Here is a 14,907-nt window from a genome sequence, read left to right as displayed (position 1 = left end):
CTGAAACTGGAGTGCCTTGAGAGAATCACAGACTTTTGGCAAGTAAACAAGCAATCTTGGTCAATTAAGATTGATTAAATGCCCATACAACATGCAGGGTTTGAATTCACAACCTCAATGTTGACATGCTAGTGATTGAGTAGAACTACTTGGACCACTCTGCCACAAAGGTCCTAGGTGAAATTTTAGTAAAAAATGTACTTAATATTTTTTTGAATAGTGTTGGATTTTTGGTATTAAATTATTTTTTAATTTTCATTAGACTGTTTTTTGTATTTTTGTTAAATACAGCAAGGATGTGGAGTCCTAACAGGGTGAAATTTAGATCAAAGGGAGGTAATTTATTATAACCCCTGTTAAACTCCACATACTTAATTCCCTCAGTGTTAGCTTTTTATTTTCTTGAATATTCACTTTTGTATAACTTTTTTCAATATCAGATGTATACTACCTAATATTGACTATTATTAAGAGCTCTGTAATAAAAAAAAGATGTAAACAGAGCTCTAGATAATAGATATGTATGGTGGGGAAACTCATGGGTCATAAAAAATGATTTGGTGAAATTTTTGAAAAAGGTTATTAGTTGAAAGTGCATCTGATATTTTTTATATATAAAACTTTATGTTTAAAAAGAAATGCAGAAAAAAAATAGATTGACCATAATATGAGGACAGCCACCTTGCCAGCCAGGAGAGCAGCTCCATGGAAGATGGTTAAATAAATCTTCAGCCAAGTCTGAGGCTCTACCTAGAAAATAAGAAGGCAAGTTTATTTGAGCCAAACAATTTCTGTACTTTCTCTAGAAATATTTGATAAAAAAGAGCATACCAAGACGAACTGCATCCTGATTTTCTGCTTGCAAAACACCATTGACTAACTTACCAGTGTAATATTTTCAATTGCCAGGTGCATGAACAAGATTTTCTATTAGAATAGCAAAAGCAAATTTAACATCAAGGGGAGACTAGTACACTTAGCATCAAGATTTTCTTATTCAATGGGAGATAACTTTTTGTTAAATATGCAGATGATTTTTGCACAGTTGAAATTTAAATCCTAAACTTTTACTTTGTTTTTCCATCTTTAAAATCAATTTTACAAACTGGTGGTGATGCTATATTATGTGTAAATGTAGTTAGAAATCAGAAAAGTATTAAGTAAATTTTAGGTTGACAGAATTGATTTGTAAAATTATGTAATGTGTCAATTTTTATTTCATTTTAGGTTCTTTCTGTGACATGTTTTCATGGTGTGGGAATAAGACTTGGTGGTCTAATACAGCTAATATGTAGGTAGGTACCAGTACCAGTATGTTATTCCATGTTAAAAAAGTAACAGATGTATAATATAGTGTTATTGAATGGTTGTTTTTATTAATCCTATATTATGTTCAAGTAGTTGTATTGGGTCGAGGTTAGCTGTATTGGCTCGAGGTGTAGCTGAGGGCCAATACAGCTGATGAGACCCAAAACGACTGTACAAGGACATAATACAGGATTAATATGAAAACACCCATTTTATGACACCTTATTAACCAATGACTTGGAATAGCCACCAGAAGCTGATCGAGGACAAATTCGAAGGTAGAAAAACTCCTACATGAACAATATAAACTAATTGGGTTTTTCATTTAAATGCAAGGAGAGTTGAATAGCCCTAAAAGTTTATATACATTCATCAGTAAATAACTCTGAGCCTCTTGATTTTAACACAAGCTATCTCCCATCAAAATGATGTCATTGACGTTTGTAAACAAAATGGAAATGGCTAGGTTGGAAGTACGTGGTGAGATGAAGAAAAAAGTATGTGAAATCCATCTGGTGCCGAGGATAGCATTCACAAACGACCCTTTTCAGGGCCATCATTATTTTACAGAAAGAGTGTTCTTTTGTTGTATATATGAGGCATTTTAAGACACAAAATAATTCTCTAACATTTTGTTATGGTACTACAGTATACTGGGTTAACCCCATTAAGGTGGTCAAAATATTAATACGCGTAGAAGAGCTTCTAAAACATGCACTTTAAATAGTTCATGAAAGGCCCATCTATTGTTAGTTTGGTATAATTAAACAAATGTTGCCCCTTCCAAGCGGTGCATATCCAAGATTGTCAACCCTACTGCACCCGCAGAGAAATAGTCTTTTTATGGTTGACAATTCTGGCTATTCACCCTTTCAATGGTCTTTAATTTATATATACCGGTGCTAAAAGAAAAAAATTATATCGTATGAAAAATAACAACTTTAACATCAAATTTGTTGAAATCTAATATTTCAAGTAATACACACATCCATTTTCTGACCCCTTTTTGAACCAAAAAACCGTAAGTTAAAATCTTGTATTAAGACCAGTAAAAATTCTGTATGAACTGGTTTTTCTGTATCGGAACAAACGACCAGTTCTAAGACACATGGAATTGTATTAACTGGACAATTTATAATGTATTTTAAGTCATTGGTTAATAATAGAAAATTTTTAATATTATTTGCTCTAGGCTTGAAAGTTTTTACGAGTTTGGTTAGAAATCTACTATTTTTGTTTATCTGTATTATTATATGAGAAGATTTAATAAGGATCTGAACCGGCGCGGGATGTTTGCGCTTTTTCATAGGACATTTGCGCTTTTTTAAATGGACATTTGCACTTCAATTTATTGGACATTTGCGCTTTTTAAAAAAGGTTGTTTGTGCTTTTTACATAGGACATTTGCGCTTTTACAATATTTGCTTCTTTTGAATTCCATCCTATTTAATCTGGGCTTAGGACCGGTAGGTTTGACCTGGCAAAGTTAAAGTCATAATTGTCATTATTGTTAAAAGTTGGATAGTCATTAATTCATAGCACAATCATGTTTAAAAGTTATTTTATAACACATTAATATTGTTATCTATAGCTAAAAGTTAACATTCTAAAGACATAAAGACGTGTTTAGTCATCACAAGTCATTTTTCGCTTGATATCTGAAGCTCAGGGAATGAACAAATTTAGCTCTTGTAATCTGTCCCCCTGGTATTTTGCCCACATTTCAAATAAATATTCTAGTTTCTCTTTCTCAACTATTTGAATGAGGTCCCTGTTCATCAATATCACAAATTGTATTGTAATTAACCGACTGTTATTCAATGATAAAAATCCATTGTGACATAAAACAAAAATTTCCTTTACTAGTCTATAACTTTAAACTCTATGTTCAAGACTATGTCAATGTGAAGTATCTAAGCACAGATATAAGTTGAATTTATTTACGTAATTATTACAATTCATTAAATCACAGGTACACGTCTATAGGTAAAAAGCGCAAATGTCCGGTCAATTTAATACAGGTGTATCAAAATTTAAAGCGCAAATGTCCATAGTGTTTGGAGCGCAAATGTCCTATCGTGTTACAGGTAAAAAAGCGCAAACGTCCTGTGCCCATCTGAACTGATTATGTAAAGTTTGTTCGGTTGTTGGATTGCTGTCTAATTGATATGTTCTCAATATCTGTAACATATAAATATAACCCATTTATGTATAATATAGATACAGTATACCAACACAATATACCAACAGTGATCCTTTTAAACAATTTTGAAAACTAAGCATTTTATATTTCAGGTTAGCTTCACAGCTTATCTGTAAGGATTGAGGCTGGGAATGGTCATTGGAGCTGAAATTTATGGTAAGAACCAATACATAGATTTATGACCTATTCATCCAAGAGCATATAAATGCGATAGATTTTTATAATGCACAAATGTATATCTTACATTTTAATGTTTCTTAAGTTATAATTGTATATATAATCTGGAAGAAAGTAAATAAAGAAGTAAAAAACTATAATTTAGGAAAATATTATGTTTTTTGTTATCTTAAATAGTCCCATATATAAAAATTAAGAGATGTGGTATAATTGCAAATGAGACCAAATGATGTGGATGTATGCAGCTAAAGGTCACGTTACAGCTTTTAACAATGAGTAAAATCTAGACTGTTTAGTAAGCTATAAAAGGCCCCAACATGACAAAATGTGAAACAATTCAAACAAGATCTCCATCTGCCTGATATATGATAAAACAATGAACGAAAAACAAATATGTCAGACTCGACCATACTTTTTTGTTTTTTGGTAGTTTAAATTTATGGCAACAAATCACTTAAAAACTAATAAAAGAAATGTATGCATCATTATTGTAATGCCCAGTTAATGATTCCTTTGCCAGAATAATGTTTCAATTTTCATATAGTTTGACAGATATGCTTCAGAATGTCTATTTCTTTTTCAGGTAACTTTTACTGTGGCTGCATAAAATGACTGTGTGATATCACTGTAACAGTGAAGAATGTAATTTAGACAATTTTTGTGTACGCTTGAAAAATTTTTTATAATTTAAAAAAAAAAAAAAAAAAAAAATGTGTAAAGATTCTCCATTTTCAACAAGATTGGAAGTTGTAGGTTAAATTGTATTTGAAATTCAAAATTTCGTTTTCTTTTTTCCATTAAAGCCCTATGGCAATATTTTGGTAGCTCTTCTCATGTCAATTATTGCCTTGACATATTAATTTTTATTCTTTTTTTTTAAATGAAGTGAAACGGACTAATTTTACTTGAAGACCTACTTAAGAAATATTAATAATGGTCCGTGTCTAGTCAAAACACTTCCAGTAGGTTCAGAATGAAGAATCTTAAAAAAAAAAAAAAAAAAGAAAAAAAAAAATGAAAAAAAAGAAACAAATGTCATTTTATTGAAATGTATTTTTTGGTTTCCAGAATTGTTGATATATGTCTGTTCCAACTTTTTTTAATTTTTAGCTTAATTGCTAACAACTTTTAAGAATATCTTACAAGTAGCATAGTTGAAGAACATCTTGATGAAAATAGATTGATCTTAGTGTTTAACTCCACTTTCATCATGATTGGTTGCCAGTTTTTATAAGTGAAGGAAGCCAGAGTGCATAAAGAAAACCGGGAAATCCTAGTCAATTAAGATTAGAGTTGAACGCAAAGTGAAAATTAAAATACCAAATGTTTTGAAATGTGTTTGGATTTTTGTTATTAAATTTCTAATTTTAGTGATACTATATTTTGTATTTTTGTTAAATATAGCAAGAATGTGGAGTCCCAACAGGGTGAAATTTATAGTAAAGGGAGGTAATACCCCTGCTTGAAATTCCCTCAATGATAGGGAATATGATTTGTTTGTTACTTAAATATTCATTTTATTTGTAAAAGTTTTTTTTTTTTTTTTTAAATATCAGATGTTTACTAGCTAAAATTAACTATTATTTAGAGCTCTGTAAATAAAAAAAAAAGTAAGCAAAGCTCTAGATAATAGATACATAGGGGGGAAGAAATTATAGGTCACTAAAGTGATTTGGTAAAATTTTCAAAAAAGGGGATTGTTTGAAAGTGCATCTGACATTTTTGATATGTATAACTTTTATTTTTGTAAATACAAATGGAAAAAAAAATAGATTGACAATAAGATAATGAGGACAGCCACCTTCAAGTTGGCAGCCAGGAGAGCAGCTCCATGGAAGATGGTCAATTAAATCTTCAACCAAGTCTCAGGCTTTAGCAAGAAAAATATTTGGTAAGTCTAAATACTGTAAACCGGGTCCTTAATCCGCATTTATGAACACAATCTAAATTCGCGCCATTTTGAATTTGCGATTTCCCTGTGGCCTATATAAATATTTTCACAAAGATATAGAAAGTAAACAGCTTTACATGTATAGTAAATCAAGTGATAAAATCAATCAGAAATCGTTTGTTTTCGGTTCATTAATGTTGAGATTAAAAGTTGACATGTTTGCTTGTAAAAACACATACACAATAACAGAAAAGAAGACCTAAATAAAGAGTGAATTAAAATAAAATGCTGTCAGGATTAATGCTAATTAATCGATCTTTTGATCTTTTGATCTGATTAATCTGTGTTGCAGATTCAACGAGGTTATACGTGTATAACTGATTGACAGGTGTCATTTACATATTTGTAATGAGTGTTGTTTACATATATACAATATCTGTAATGTCCGCTTGCTTGAGATGTCTTCAATCATACCTGCCAACCTCTGAAACCTTCAGAGGGAGATCTCCCCCTCAGCTAAGACAGCTGAGGGGGAGATTTTGCGCGAACGACATTTTCAAGTGAAAAATATGACCTGTTTGTTTATTCATTTCTGGGACTATTATACTAATAATAATACTTAGTATAATAGTCCCAGTTCATTTACAAAACACAAAAAAGAGTAAATAGATATACTTTATTTCTTCAATCATGGTTATATCATATAAGTAGGGTAACATAAAACAGGATTAAACAGGGGAATTTACCCGAAATTTCTTTGAAGTGTTTTCAAATATACAAAGCTTGAGGTAAAAGTCATTAATGATCTTTAATTAGTATTATGTTTGACACCCAAGCTGTCATGTGAAGCCATTTAATTTTCACATGGACTGTGATTTACAGGTAAAAAATACCCTCATCAGTGACACAAAAACGTTATTAATGTTGACTGGTCAATTCAAGGTAAAATATCCAAAAGCGGGAGATTCGATACTACCGCGTGGGAGGGGACCGGCAAGGGGGAGATTTCCGACATTTGGTCATTTGAGCGGGAGTCTCCCGCTCAAATCGGGAGGGTTGGCAGGTATGCTTCAATGTTAATGAGATTAACTTGAGTTAAAGTCATGATTTCTAACTTTGCTTTTCATTTAGAAATACAGTTATGATTTGAGCCTGGTATCGATCTGTCTGTAAAATCCGTGTTATACAGTGGTCCTCAACATATCCTATTCATATAGGTTCATGTATGGTTTTCCTCTTATGAATAGAGTTTCCTTGAAATTTTCCGGTAGTTTTATTTTCACGTTTCAATTCTTACCTCGAAAATAAAACTGCCGTGAAAATTTTCCTGTTAACAGTATCCCACAAAATGTATGGTAACAATATGATGATAATTATAGGCATTTAAAATATTTTTTCTCTTATGACTTGAGGGTTCTTTTTTATAAGTGTTTGATTTTGAGGATATCTACATCATTACAAAACATTTTTGTTTTTAACATAACTATGATCCTTTGTATTTCCTGTATTTATTTGGTTTCTACATGTGGTATCACGTTTACATACTGAAGATGGTAATATACAATTTTTAAGAAATAAAAAAAAAACAGCATGATTTCGTTGTAGTCTTTTTAGGCATAATTGATTGGTAAAACAACTTTATTTTCTTTTTTTGTTTCTGTTCAAGGTGGTTGTAATGACAAGGTTTTCATGGTGTTGGGAGTAAGACTTGGATATCTGACACTGTTAACATATTGGTACGTATTCAAGCTTTTTTGGAATAATTTTTATAGTATTTGGCATCAATTTTATAAAAGTACCAAAAATTAATTATACAATATGATGAAACACAAGTTGATTTTTTTATTGCAAATTTTAAATGAGCGATTCAGAATACCAAATTTTTTTTTTTCATGACATTTATTTGTTATCAAAATTCTATTTTAAATTTATTACGATGATATAGAGATTTTTTTGGGAAAAATTTAGAATAACAGACCATCTTTGTTTTCCAGGTTAGCATCACAGCATTTCCATAGGGTTACTTGCTGGGATAGCAATTAGAGCTGTTTTAAGGTGAGAATTTATCCTCAACTTACAACTTGGATTTATTTATGTTATGTTATGGACCAAATGCCCCTATTTATACAGTGAACTCTGTTTTAAGAGAAAAATTCAGTGAGAGCAAAGAAGTGTCTTGTAAGACAGGTAATCTCTTAATACAGGTTCAGTCTATATCCAATACACTACAGAGGGACATAAAGTTAATGGTCTTATAGCACATATTTTTGTTTAATACAGGTGGTCTCTTAAGCAGGTTTGATTGTATATGAATCCTAAATAGATTTCAATATGAAATGTTTTACCTTTACTTTAGAAGTGAATCAGTATTCAATAATATGTATTGTCTCACTTGTCATTTAATAAATGTCATACCCTATTAGCAGGTCCTGAATAAGAGATATGAAGGGGAGATAACCTGATATTATGTTACGGTTAAACACCAGTGCTGGTATAAAAATGATGTATAATAACTGCCTTTCATTCAGTCTTGCATATTTTCAATACAAATTTCAAAAGAATCTATTCCTACATTTTACATTTTATGGAGAATATTTTTTTTTGTGGGGAGTAAACATTAAACAACCAAACAACAAAATAGACATTAATTTTGTGTTTGATTGATTGATTGTTGCTTGCTTAACGTCTAATTTTGTGTTTGTATTATGTGAGTACCTGTATATGGATAGTAGAGCTTATCAATTTATCAGCAGTTTCTGCATTTGTTAATTTCAAATTATTGTTCAAGTATTTGAGGTCAAGTGGTGGTAAAGTCCAAAAAATTTACTTTGGTGTATTGAGATTTTCGTTTTTACAAAAGCTGTTCATTTTTGATATTATATATTTTGGAGGAATCAACAATTATAAAAAAAAACAAACATAGACTGATTATTTTAATATTAAGATTTAAAAATTAAATCTTTACTTTATTTCTTTTACAGTTGAAATTGTTACTGTTGCTGCCTTGTATGGTAAAATCCTCAGGCAATAATCCTGAAACCATTGGATGAACTATTGCAATATTTTTTAGTAGAATCTGTAGACAGTAGTCTTGTAAGCAGAAGAATGAATTGTTAACAAATTTAGTTTTTAATGCTGTATCAATTTATCTAAAATCCAAATTATAAATATTTTTTTCCTTATTTGTACTTGCATTCCATTATTGTATAGTGATTGATGAAAAATAAAGCTGTGAAATTATTGTTATTTGAGGGGACTCAAAAGTATGCCATATGGTTTCACGAAATACCCATAAGACTCGTCAGTTTACATATATTTTTTAAGTTATGTACGTGTAAGTCTTACAAGTTCTTTGTGAAATGAATTTTGCCAGTTAGAAACCAATAAAGTAGGACTTGGATGGCCAAACACTATAGGGAGTATATAAAAAAAATTCCCCTGTTAAACAATTTAAGTACGCAGTTTTTGATACAATATAAACTTGGTTACTGCAAATAAAAATGTTAGGTTTGGTTTGACTCCACTTTCTGTACATTTATACAAACTAATGGCTGTCAGTTTTATTTATTGGTTTTGTTTATATATTATAAATGTATTATTTAGCATCTGAGGCCACTCGAGTGAAAATAATTATATAGTTTTTTCAGTTTGTTTTATTTTTTTCATTTTCATATGATTGAGTTTTATGTTTTTCATCATTCATCATTATTTATATTTTAAGGACATTATAATTATATGGTTTGTTTTTTGAGGATTGTACTCAACTTCTTAAGAATTATTTACCCCTCCTAAGATTAATCAGGAAACTGTAAAATAAGTTTTTCTTTGATTTTTATGGATAGATGGCTGTTTAACGTCCAGTCTCAAATTAAATGCATAAATGCTTTGTACTAGACCAGCACGTTGAGCTGGATTTTTTAATGTGCTAATTCACAATGTAACAGTCAACAGGAAGACATTCCACCTTACCTAATATCAAATACCAATTTTTAATTCTTTGGTTTGACCCAGCAGGGGATCCAAGTCCCATGACCTTCTTCACTCGAGGTGAGCAAAAATTGGATGTTAAAGAAGATTTGTCTGTTTGTCCATCATCATCTCTCATCCACAGCTTATATTCTGTTGGAAGGTTTTCATTGAAACTTTCAGATTATCTTCTATAAATAATGGCAATGTGTATTTTATTTTATTATAATGAAATTTTGGGATTCCCAATTGCAATGAATGGACTTTTTAAATATTTTGATTAACTTCAGAAGGAAGCATCTTGTACAACAATTTTGTCATGTGAAGGATAGGTTGGTTTGAATATTTTTTGTTTTGTTTTTAATCTTGTTTTTGATAGTTGGATCACATTATGACAAAATTTTCATAGCATTAACAAGAATTCAGAATAAATTCTACTTTAAGACACTAATATATTACCATTTTATAAGGCTTTGCTATAACAAGATTTGTGTTTTATCTGGTTTTATATTATTTTAGTGGTTTTTATGTGATTTTATTTGATTTTAGTGGTTTTTATGTGATTTTATTTGATTTTAGTGGTTTTTATGTGATTTTATTTGATTTTATTTGATTTTATTGTCAAATCTTGTTGTATCAAGCCTTAATATGATTGAGTTTGTGGGGAAAATTGATAGATTTTGCTTATACATGCAATACAAAATATCTTTTTACATGATGAGATCTGACATTTTATGCTTTTAACTCTTTCTTAAAGGATAAAATAGAAAGTGAATGTATTAAATTATTGATGTAGTCCTTAAAGATTGTCCAAATTACAAGATTTATGGATGCAAGTTCAAAATCTGCTCTAACTAAATCTATGTTAACATCAGCTGAACCATCCTATCCTTCAATATGAATTATAAAATGTAAGAAATGTTAAAATCCATTCTTCAAATGGAGAACCTTAAGAAATTTAAAAATGGTACACTGTCAACAGATACTAAAGATTATTTGAAAGTTTAGGAAAAGTCTTATTTAATCCTTTAATTGTGGGTTAAATTTGTAGATGGATAAGCAAACAGATGATACACTTACTCACCACAGCACATCTAATGGATAAATAACGAAATAATAACTGTTTAGTAGTTATCTCAGCTAATATAAAAAAAAGTAAAGGTCCTTGAAAAATATAAATATACTTTTTCAATACAAAAAACTAACTTTGCATAAAAAAGAACATTTATATAATAAAACAGGTTGGGGTTAAAAATAAGAAATTTAAAGGAATACAGTTAACTATTTCCTTGGTGATCTAATAATTTTTGCACAGGTCAAGATATTTAGATTATTTTAATTACCCAGTAAATAAATTGAGTACACCTCAAAAATGAATTTGATTCATGTATTTTAAAACATTTTTTATTGTAGTTTTTACCTTGTATTCCTATTGTATAAGAAATGTAATGTTTTTGAATGTCCTTTTCAGAAGCTGAGACAAACTGATGATTCTATGTTTTATGACATTCTATCCTTTTTTATAAGTTTGGTAAGCAATTGAAAACCTCAAGTTTATATATTAAACAAAGAAACGCTACTTTAATAGGAAGTAATAATAACAAAATTTGGTTCATGTATCTCAAAACCAATCCTTTTCCAGTTTGAGAACTGGTATCCATGAAATTACAAAGAATCATCAGTAATGTCAGAAATTTTGTATAATTGTAATGTCTTCCTAATGATACATAACCCATGATGCAGATCCTTTTCCTCCTTTTAATTGTAAAGTTGATAACCGTGACCAAAGGCTTATTACTAGTTATTTCTATTTCTTTGATGTTTATACACAGCTGATGAAGCAGAATGTGTCTTGTACATTTGGGTATTGTGTATCATGATGCATAATAATAGTACAATTAATTGATAAATAAAATGTATTGAAGAAAACACATCTTATACAAGTTATATTTTATGTGAGTCTGAATTACTAATAAAGGGGGAAGAGGTTTCTGTGGTCTAGGGTATGAGGCAGATGTCACTTTGTGTCTATCATATCGATCTTTAAACTTTTAGAATTGTTCATGAAATTTCTTTGCTGGTTTGAACAAGACAAATGATGCTTTAGGCATTACCAGTACCTTACAGAATTGTTCATTAGATTTGATGATTACCTGATTGGCTGCCAATGCTTTAAATAGATCAAGAATGCTTAAATTATCTAATTTTATATTGTCTTATAAAAATAAGAAAATGTGGAATGATTGCCAAAGAGACAACTCTCCACCAAAGACCAAATGACATACAATTAACAACTATAGGTCACTGTATGGCCTTGAGCAATGAGCAAATTACCTGTCACATACAAAACACAGGGATGCTGATCTGGTGTTGGAGTTGTCTGTATAAAACTAAATTATCCAGATGCTGGAAGAGCTGAATAATACAATCTGGTATGCAGAGATGCCTTATGGTCTGAGGTATACATCTGGCATATGATCCATCATCGTTGTCTTTATCCAATTTTTGAGGTCCAATGACCACTTAAAAATTGTATAGTTTTTTTTGTTACATGAATTTGACTGTTTTTATGTGTAATAAGGACAACTATATTTGGTATATAAATCTTTGCAAGGTATGCATGTCCTTCCGACAGGGTTCACCTGACAGTGCCCCAATGTCATGGTTTAGTCATTTATGATCAGTTTTGTGGATTAGGAATTAGTTCCTCCAACACTTTTAATAATTCATCAATATATTCAATGGATAGAACAAATGTAAGGTGTATATGGCTGTCCAACTTAGTTCATCTGACCTGGACCTAATTTTCATGGTTTTTGGTCAACATTTAGTTTTCATGATTAGGTCTGTCCTCAGTCTGTTTCTCTGATACTATAAGTAATAGGTAAACTATGTTTTGAGTACAGAATGATTTAAAGGTGAACCTGATTATCCGATTGTGACCTTGACCTTATTTTTATGTTTGATCAACATTAACTTTTCATGATTAGGTCCCAACTATAGTGAGTGTATAGAATGATTGTAAGGTTTACATTTCCATCTGACAGGGTTTATCTGAAGTTGACCTTAATTTAATGGGTCATCGATTGAGAATGTAAATGTTCTGTTATATCTGGATTAAAACCTGTATTATTGGTCTTAAGGTAACACGATACCGAATGACGTTACGCCACGAGTTATCGTTCCTGACGTTATCGAATAACGTTCACACATACAAGCCAATGCAGCAGGTTCTGCAATCACAAAGTGATTAAATAATAAAAAAAAATATTTTTGGTAATTCATTATGTGACATTTTTAACGGTAACTTTCCCTAGATGTAGAGTGCTGAGAGTTTTGATGCAATACGTAACGGTTAACTTATTTGACATAGATTGCTTTATCGTTTTCCGGCAATTCTTCTGCTCATTGTTAACCTTTAAAAATGTATTACTTTACTTTTAAATATTGTGTTTCTTTAATATTTAAGCATCTGCACGATTTATCTTATATATGTTTTTATGCATAACAGACTGAGTTTTAACACTTTATTTTATTCTTGGTTTATTTTTGCAATAAATACTTATTCATGATGCGCGCCGTATCGCCATGAAATTTTGTTTTGAAAGTCGAAATTTAATCTATAGACACTTGGGATGATGTGTGAAAAAACAAATATTAATTCATGTTAAAATAGTCGTCAAAAACACCGCTCGGGCAAAATGGAACAAGGAAATTTATCGGAATGAGAATACGGATAGAATTAGGCGAAAAAGCACAATATAAGCAGACTTTGATACTCATACAGAAAATAGTTTGTTAGTATGGAATGTAAAAAACGTGGTTTAACTTGCTTATTTTGCCGAATAACTTTCCCTATGTTCCAAGTGTAAACAGTCTCTGAAAATCATTGGTTTGTACAGAGTAAATCCGATATAGTTTCGGAAACATTTTAAAAATAAAGTGCTAGCTTTGTAACCCTATAGACCAAGTCTACACAGGGCAGACATCAACATCGGAATGAGGCCTGAGAAAGTTAACGTAGGCTGAGAAATACATGGGAACTTGATTCGGCAAAAATAAAATAAAAAAAATTCAAGTCCCGTTACAGTCTGATTAAAGCCAGCTCCAAGTATCCACTTGCGTCTATAAACGCAAGTTGATAGTTCGGGCTGGCTCTAGTCAGACTGGTTCAGTTACAATTTTTTTCTCTCGAAATTTACAAGCAAACGACTGACTAATTATTTTTCAAACGGCAGAAAGAGACTGAAATAGCTTGATCTTGAAATCATTTAGATTTTATATTCGTGTTAATTTACGCTTGCATGGGTATTCGGTGGTAGTGTGGTTTTTTTGGTGTGATTTGAGTTGGAAATAATTTACAGTTACAAGTTCGGAGACAAAACGACTGAAAGAGAATACACATAGTTGCCTTTTGAGGCCCTGAGGGACATATTGCTCACATACTAGGCGTCAGGAAAAGCCCGAGGAGTTTCACAGTCTTAAAAGGAGTTTTTAGAACAAGTATAAAAGTATATCTATATACATGTAAAAAAGAAGTGTTTTTATTTCTTTGTGTGGATAAATATACTATATACGAGTATATATATGTACATTGTAATATAAAATGTATGTGTACGAGCTTTAGAAACACGATGAAAAGCGAGACTCGCCGACCTTTCCACTTGTTTCGTAGTGAGTACAAATACATTGAATTTTATATTTCTGACAATGTACATAATTTTTATATTTTGTTTTTATTCTACAATTTACACCCCAAGGATGACTAGGAAATAGAAATATGGTCACTTGGTCTTCTTCCGACCTACAGTCAGAAAATGCTTCCAAAGTGGGGCGTCCATTTGGCTGTGCGGGATGTATCAAGTTTGCAGCCACGTCCGGTCAGAATGGGGACGTTAAATCCGATGCCTCGTGTAAAGAGAGTTCTACGCTCTTTGAACATTAAGAACCCTTGAAACAACACTTTGAGAGGTCCGTAGGTGGCCTGTTGCGAAACGAAATGTCTGTCCCTATCCAATATACCCTCATTTTCCAGTGTCAGTCCAAATTTTCTCGACCATCATCCCAGATGGCCTCTATTACAAAACCTAGCTATTGTATTTATTGTTAACTTGTTCTCGTCCTGAACATGCATGAACTATTTGCCACTGGACGTTAAGCAACCAACAATCAATCCTTTAATTTACACCCGTCACTTATAACTTTAATTGTTAAAATTTAAATCATTGCCATTCAAAGCAATCGACCGCTTGCTCATTATGGAAGTGGGGTAACATGAGACTTTATTTGTAAAGGGACAAGTGCAAATATATGGTACATGTTTTTTGTACAAAAGTTGGCTGTTATAATGATAAATGGAGAT

The 14,907-nt window shown here is 31.1% G+C and overlaps 2 long non-coding RNA genes across 2 annotated transcripts; both read left to right on the top strand.

Annotated features, from left to right (window-relative positions):
• The first annotated feature begins 1,225 nt into the window (after positions 1-1,225).
• On the top strand, positions 1,226-4,708 carry LOC127710927 (uncharacterized). Its single transcript, XR_007986399.1, has 3 exons — positions 1,226-1,295; positions 3,604-3,667; positions 4,272-4,708. It is a non-coding gene; the product is annotated as an uncharacterized LOC127710927 (long non-coding RNA).
• A 519-nt stretch (positions 4,709-5,227) lies between these two features.
• On the top strand, positions 5,228-8,869 carry LOC127710926 (uncharacterized). Its single transcript, XR_007986398.1, has 4 exons — positions 5,228-5,579; positions 7,246-7,315; positions 7,574-7,634; positions 8,561-8,869. It is a non-coding gene; the product is annotated as an uncharacterized LOC127710926 (long non-coding RNA).
• Positions 8,870-14,907: the final 6,038 nt, after the last annotated feature.

This window comes from Mytilus californianus, unplaced genomic scaffold, assembly GCF_021869535.1.
Source record: "Mytilus californianus isolate M0D057914Y unplaced genomic scaffold, xbMytCali1.0.p SCAF_8, whole genome shotgun sequence".
Classification (NCBI taxonomy): Eukaryota; Metazoa; Mollusca; class Bivalvia; order Mytilida; family Mytilidae; genus Mytilus; species Mytilus californianus.
The sequence above is the reverse complement of the archived record's forward strand: the minus strand, read 5'-3'. Positions and strand labels throughout refer to the sequence as shown.